An 8,026-nucleotide genomic window follows, 5' to 3' on the forward strand; every position below is an offset into this window, starting at 1 on the left:
CATGTTGATTTGCATAGGAAATATAAAATATTCATTCTTATCCTTATTATCCTTCAAGATCCTTCTATGTTAGCTCAAAAAGAGGTTTACATTTGAGTTTGTGAATGCACAAACTCATATGTTGATTCTATGTTACTCGACACATACTTGATTATTGGTGCATGACACATATATGATTTTTTCTTGCTCGACACCTATAGAACTTTGACTTGCTTGACATTAACTATGAATCGGCACCTATATATTACTTTAGCTTGTTCTATAAAGTTTTTGAAGTGTATTTGAAGAGATTTATTTGGTAGAAGGTTGTATAGATCTACTACAGGTTGTGAATCTGAGATTTATTATTGGTGAATGAGTTTCAAATCTATGAAGAATGTCAAGTTTCCTTTCATCTTGTATGCAACTTGTTAGTGAAATTTTTAGATCTATTTCTACCCAGCGGTATATGCCATTATGTTTTGATGGTATTCATGGTTTCCCAAATGTCAGTCCTAATGATGTTAGAAATAAATTGCCTAAGTTTAGTGGGAACCATCTTGTTTCAGCTAGTCATCATGTTGAGTTGTTCAGTGATTTGATGGGTGACTATGAGATTTCTCATGAAGACATGAATATGAAGTTATTTGTTCAAACTTTGGAATGTAATACTAGAGATTGGTTTTCTTTTCTACCAGCATGTTCTATTTCATGATGGGGTGAGTTGCATTCCACCTTCATGGAGCAATTTGGAGAAAGAGTAAGCATATTTGATTCTTATAATAAACTTTTAAGGATTCACATTGAGAATGGTGAATTTGTCCCTCAATTCAATATCAGATTTGTAAGAGTTTTGAATGAGATCCCTAAGACTTATAAACTTGATGATCAAAGGTGTTTAGTTTTTTACTTGGATGCATTTGACAAGAAAATGAACTATCTACTAAGGGATAAAGAACAACAAACATTATATCAAGCTTTTATGACCGCTAGGGATATTGAAAACAATTTGAGGTATTCATTGATTAGAGGTCATTTTTCTAGAGATATGTGCCAGTATAATGTGTTTGAAATAAAGGATGAATGTGGTGTTAATGGCTCAATTTCAAATCAGCTTATCAATACCCCTGCTATAAGTTTTAATCAAGTAGAAAATTTAGATCAGACTATGTGTATAAGGAAGGTTAGTTCATTTACAAATGAAGTTACACATGTTCTTGATGCTACATTAGTAATTAACATTTCAAACTTTGATAGGGTTGAGCATTGTGTTGATTTTATGAATCAAGGTTTAGTTACAATAGTAAGTTCTTCTCATGATAATTATATGTATGATGGTGTAACTAATACTTCAAAATATGAGGTTGCTGCACCTAGATCTTTGTCTTATGCAAGTGAGGATGCTGAGAGTTATGTCTTTGATCATGGGTTTGATGATTTTAATCTAACATGGCATGGATAGATAACAAAAGATAAAGAATGTGAGTCACATTTATCTTAGTCATAGTCAGAAGAATAGAGCACACATGTTTGTAATGTTTCAGCAATGGATGGTAAGGTGGATTCACTTGATTAGTCAGATATGCAAGAAATGATTTCTCTTATTCATAGATTGCATCATGTTGAGACTGTTATTAAGTCTAAAGTTGAAAGATATTCATCTCAATATGAGAACGAAGAAGCTGAAACTCATGTTTCAAGTGATGACAATAAAGTTGCTGATCTAACATATTATGAAGAAGCATCATATGAAGACAATGATGAGAGTTGTCACTCCAGTCAAGAAGAGGATAGTGGTGACACATATTCATTTTCGTACAAATCTAATGCAAATTGGAAAGAAGAAAGCAATGATGGAAGTGAACATTCATATAAAGGTGAAGGTATGAATTCTTTTTCTGAATCTAGAAAAGAAAGTGCATCTCAGTTTTTACATTATACAAATCAATTAGTCAATCAAGAATTTGAGAGTGATTTTTCCTCAAGGTATGAAGATAAAGAAATGGTGAAGTCAATTGATGCTAATGAATTTGAATATGAAGATTTCAAGGAAGGGTTGTCAAGTGTTCTTACATTAGACAATAAATTTGCAACATGTAGTGAGGGGTTTAGGAATGAACCATGGTCTATCTATAATGGTTAGCCTAAACAAGATAATGAAGAGAATGTAATTATGCGTACTATATGTTTGGTAGAAGAAATAGAAAGTGAGTCATCATATAGTTCTGATTTTCCTTCATATGTTGAGAGTCTCCATGAAGATGAAATGGGTAGTGAGTTTAAAGTGTATAGTAACACTTTATATGATGAAGATTGTGATGATAATCAACCCATGTTTTGTCTAGATGTTCAAAGAGGATCCCTGCATGGAGTTATCAATTCATTGTTTGAAGAAGACATGGAAGTTTCAAATTTAGTTGGGCTATATGCAAATAGTGATCCACTATCATACTATTGTAACAAATTAGAATATTGTAATTCCATTTGTGATATTGAATTTTCTAATGATGTTTTTTTTTGTGAGCTTGAAGGTGAGGTGTTTGATGGAGTTGTCTTTGAAGAGACGTTGACACTTCATAGTAAGTTTTATGATGATTCATATGAGGTAAAAACTAATCAACATTTCAATTGTGAAGATACATCGAGAGGTTATGGAATGATTTTAGTTTTTGATGATAATGTTATGTGTGATTATAAAACTAATTACTCATTTGAAATCCAGTTGGCAACATTTGAGGAGATGCAAAGTCAAGGTATGAGTGATATATATAACTCAATTGATGAGGTTGAATATAAGGAATTTTTATTCTTGATTGATGATGTTCATGAGTTAGCTTATAAAGATTAGTTTCAGTTTGATGTTGGTATTCATGAGCATGCTCATGTTCTTTTTCATAGTGAGCAAGAGGCTGAAGTTATGCCAAGTTTTTACTTGCACTATGAAAGTAATGGTGATGATTTTATTTTGCCAATTCAACAAATTGAAGATGTGGGTCAAATTCATGAAAATGATATGAATGATATTTCCATCTTACCTCATGCATTTTCAAATGAAAATCATGTATATGAAAAAGGTAAAATTTTTATGTTGAAGGTTGATGGCTCAGGGTCATTGCTTGTACATAGTAAGAGTAGTTGCTTCTTGCTTTCAATAAAGTTGTTTGAGAGAAGTCAAGTGTGTGGTTTTCTTCATCTAGAGATATGAATCTTTACAATGCCCACAAGGGGCATGCATCCCCAGATAGAGCCACTAATGGCACTCAAAATTGCACTCCCATTTTGAGTGTAAATTTCAAATTTCAAATCACTTTGAGCCCCCTATGAATGCTTTTTGTGCATATGTAGTTGGTTGTAATTTCAAGGCTTAGGTGGTATTTTAGTTGTGTAAAACCCTTCATTTGACATATACATATGTTTCATATTGATAAATTGACATTCTAAACCATTTTGCGAAGTTTCATTTTGAGTTGTCTTCAAGTTCTACATTTTTGCACGTGTGTCAAACAGCAACAGGAAGCCTAGTTTGCCTTTGAATATCTTTAACCCAGAAATGTTTTATGACCCACCACTTTGGGGATATTTAATATGCATATCAAATAACCTATGTTCCAAGTCATTCCAAATCTTTTTGATTAGGTTTCAAACCCCTCAAAGTTGGTAGCTTAGTATTTTCATGCATCTGCAAATTGTGCAAAATTCTAGAAGTCCCTATTTGACCTATCATAACTTTTGACTAGTTGACCCTAATAAGAAAATTTATTTTGCATCATATTTTAAGGGTTAGAGAATTTCTATGTTCCTAATTTGAGCTTATGAAAAATCTGTTTGATCAGTTTTCAAATGTGATTATGTTTGCAATTTACAAAGTTTCACTGGTGTCATGAAATGCAGATTGATCAGTACCCCTGTTCATGATGTCATGTCTTGAGATCTATAATAGATGAGATTGAATGGATTATAACACTTTTTTTTACTCTAAAAATACTCCAAATGTGCCAATTTTCAAATCTTGACAAATTTATCTGCATACTTTTCCAAGTCAATTCCATTTGCAAAAATCATTGTTTTGTCAGTGTTTCTAGTCTGCAAATTCTGAGTAGCTCACTTTGAATGCTTGCCATTTGTGTCTTGTTATTCATGATGAGCCAAAATTGTAGATTCATATTGTCCTCATGATAGTGAACCAATGCCTTAGTTTTCATTTTTTGAAGTTTTAGTTTACCCAGTTTTCAAAGCCAAATCTGAATGCAATTTATTATTTTTTAACATGTTTTCTTGCAGGCAATTCTAAAAGGGTAACTTTGACAGTCAATATCTTTTGTCCCCAAATTCTTCATGAGATGAGATTTGACAAGGTAAGCGTATCCAGAACAAATAATTAGTGTGTCATTTTTCAGGGCCTGATCAGGCATTCTGGTTAGTTATTAAGGCCCGTCAAAGGACCTCCTGACACAAAGTCAACAAGCTACAAGAAAGTGATAAAATGAGTGTTAATTGATAGTTCAATGATCAAGTTTGACTTTGATCTATATCAAATGGTCAAGGGATTAGAGTCTCAAAAATCATGAGCATTTTATAGACTGCCCCATGATGGGCATGATCTTTTTCTTTACAACCAAACTCGACTAATGACTATCAGCCCTCCACCACCTAGGGAAGTTATTGAATTGCTAGAGGTTCCTATGCTTCTTGTTCCATCATCTTCTCAAAGTCCCCATCATTTGGATGATGCAACAATTTTGTCTTGAGAGCGTTGGCCCAGTATAAAAGGAAATTTAAGAGCCATTTTTAGAAGGATCACCATATCTACATTGCATGTCAAGCTAGAATTGAATGGTCAAGGATTTTGGTTTAAGAGCAACAAGTTTAGGGAATGGCTTTCGAGAATGCAATGGTTAATATGGAATTTTCCTACAAGATGTTCAATCAGTTATACATGGACTTCATGAAGCAATTTGATCAAAAAGTAGAGGCATCACATGGATCTTCTAACAAACTTTGAGAAGACCATAAATAGAATACAAGCTTGCAAGGTGTATCCAAAGCGTCAAACAAAAAGATATAAATGTCTTTTAGAATTTGTATGACCAAAAGATATATCATGAAATACTTTGGAGGCATGTCTTTTGTCCCACAAGAAGATCCAAGAGAAACTGTCACATCTCAAGCCTATCTATGCTGAGCTATAGCATAAGGTTCAAGATTTTCTTTGTGATCAACCTCCAGTTAATGTGTGAAGCCAAAAAGACATGGTCTGAGAACATGAGCAATACTTTTGGGAACAAGGAAGCATATTACATACTTTACAAAAAGATGTAAAGATTGTAAAGAAGCACATGGATAACTACTTGACTAGTCAGTTATCTGCTTCTTCACTAAGACCTCATGACACAGTCTTTGCACTAGGCCCTATGTATGATGCTTATGATAAAAACTACTTATCAAGATTGGAAGCATGTAGCTATGAAATAAACAAACTATTAAAATCTTGCAAAGAGAAGAAACATGAGATGAGTGTGTGGGTGCACACTAACATGAAAAGAGTGGCATCTCTTTACTCTAATATTCATATTATAAGATTTGAGTTATCAGCATTTAAGGAAGCTATACATCATTAAGATGATATATTTTCTAAGATGAAGTCTATTCGCAAAATTGGTCCTTTATATAGGGCTTGCCTTGTAGAAGTGGTTAGAAGAAAGGCTTCTATGAAACTATACATGGGGCATGTAGGAGAGCTAGCTGGAAAATTGGCTAGTAGGAGAGAATTTGAAGTAAAAAGATAGTTGGATTTTATAAAGTTACAAAGTGATTACATCCCTTAGGATGGCTTAGAAGCATTGGGGTTATTTGATGTCCCTAGATAGTGTGTTTTTAATAATGAGCCATTTGACTCTAGTTTACTTGACATTGATGTTGCAGATCTTGAGTGTTAGGCTTCAGAATGCTTAATAGGATTGCTTGCCAAAGGTGATCCAAATGCACAAGGAAAAGGCTCATTTTCCCCATTCAGCAGCAGTTATCATTCTAGTAATGGTGAACATAGTTATGCAAATTCTGCTAAGCAATATGAAGCTAGGATAATGGATGATGATTATGATGATGATTGTATCCTTGGAGCAACTGAAATAGAGGTTGAAAATGCATGGTTTAAAGTAGAGCTTTCTTTAGCTATAGCATTTATCTCTTCTTTCACACCTAATATTTAATCTGATGTAGTAGATGAGAGCAACACAGAAGGTCTCTTATAGAAGGCAACACAGGAAATGTCTAAAGCATTGAATTTGAAGGATGAATATGTGAAACATATTGAGAATTATTTGAAAGTGAAGTGGCATCAAAAGCTATATAGAACTAAGCTAAAGTGAAAAGGTATTAGAGGTAATAGGTGCCAACATTTCATGTTGGAGCGGGGGTGCCAAATAATAACTCCATCAACACATAGCAAACAAAGGAGATGGTATGACATGAAGTAGTATCTATTTAAAAGTTGACAACTTTCATGTAGCTCTCACGATTATGGAAGATGCAAAGGAGGCATTAAGCCAAAAAGGAACCCCACACCCAAAACAAAGGCATGGGCATAAAAACACATGAACAATTGTTGAAGGCAATCTAAACTTTAATCCCACATTCTTTGTGGAGATTCTCTATATAGTCTTCAAAAACAACATCACTCCCATATCAAGTTGTCTAATAAGACAGGATATTTTTAAAGGCTAGCCATGTGTGGTGGGCCCCTGAAGGGCAAGTGGATAGGTTGGAAGACATGGAGGCTCAAATTTTGCATGGTGACATGCATTTCAAGGTGTCTACACTCGTACACAAGTGCATGAGCATAAGGGGAAGGATGATAGGCCTATGGTCTTAAATCCAAAGTGGCCTACATATGTGTGTAAGTAAGATGAGGATGGCTTTCCATGTGTGTGCTAGGAATTAAATGTAAGTGCATAAAGGGGATGAAATGTAAGTGCATAAAGATAAAGCAAAGGGCATCCTGATGCTAGGGGAAAGTAGCTTCTAGTGTATGGTTGGAAGGCAATTTTTAAATTGTCCTAGTGTCAATTTAAAGGATTAATATATTAAATATATATTAATGTGTTTAACTATTTATAAGGCATTGGATGTGGGACCTTCCTGGGTAGATTGACAAATGAAAAATTGACACTTGGCACATGAGATAAGTGGAATAAGGAGAAATGGAAATATAGGATATAAAATCAAATTCAAAGGTTTCAAATGCACCAAGTTTTCACAAAATAAAAGATTTAAATGAATTTAAAGTTTCTATGTAGTTTTGACTATATAAAATTTTAAGTTTTTCTATGTTTTAAGCTTTGTTCATGGCCAAGGAGCTTGATTTTCAAATAGCCACCAAGGGGGCAAATTTTATCCAAAATATCCAATGTAGCATACCGTTAGAATTGGGAGGAAATGATTTTTCTAGATTTGGGATTAGATTTTGCAGAGGTCTCAATCGATTTGCTTTGCCAACAGATTTGTGTTTTCTAGGGCATTCTTAGCATAACATACAAATTTTGTCATTGTGCATCAAAGTTGGTTAGGAGGTAGATATAAAGGTTTTTTGAAGTCTGAATGTGAATTAAATCAATTCTAAAAGGTTTTCTTTGCTTCTAGAGGTCATATTTAACTAATTTTTACCTTTGTCTTGGTTTCAAGTTTGGTATCAAAATTAGTTATGTTCTTTCAATCAAATATCTTAGATATTTCTTGCTTTTGAAGGCCAAAATGACTGAAGATTTGATATGTAGTTGTAGAGAGAGATTAGAGAGATTCTTTTCACTGCTAGGAGATGGAATATCAAGTGGACACATGTCATATTCATAATAGATATGGGAATTCATTGTCTTCTATATCATTCTCTTTGTTTCTCATTGTAAGGGTTCCAGTTCTTGGAGAAAAACTACTCACTATTGTGATACCATTTTTGGTTCCAATTTTGATGTATTCCATATTGGAATTAAAGGTAGAGTAATTGAGAGGGGAAGTGAATTAGTTACTTACAAAAATTAATCCACAGATCACT

At 33.6% G+C, this 8,026-nt stretch overlaps 1 pseudogene; it reads left to right on the forward strand.

Annotated features, from left to right (window-relative positions):
• The first annotated feature begins 4,514 nt into the window (after positions 1–4,514).
• Positions 4,515–6,347, forward strand: LOC149544718 (autophagy-related protein 11 pseudogene; annotated as a pseudogene).
• The last annotated feature ends 1,679 nt before the right edge of the window (positions 6,348–8,026 follow it).

The sequence above is a fragment of the Cupressus sempervirens genome, chromosome 8 (assembly GCF_028749045.1).
Source record: "Cupressus sempervirens isolate cs-2001-9-10 chromosome 8, ASM2874904v1, whole genome shotgun sequence".
Classification (NCBI taxonomy): domain Eukaryota; kingdom Viridiplantae; phylum Streptophyta; class Pinopsida; order Cupressales; family Cupressaceae; genus Cupressus; species Cupressus sempervirens.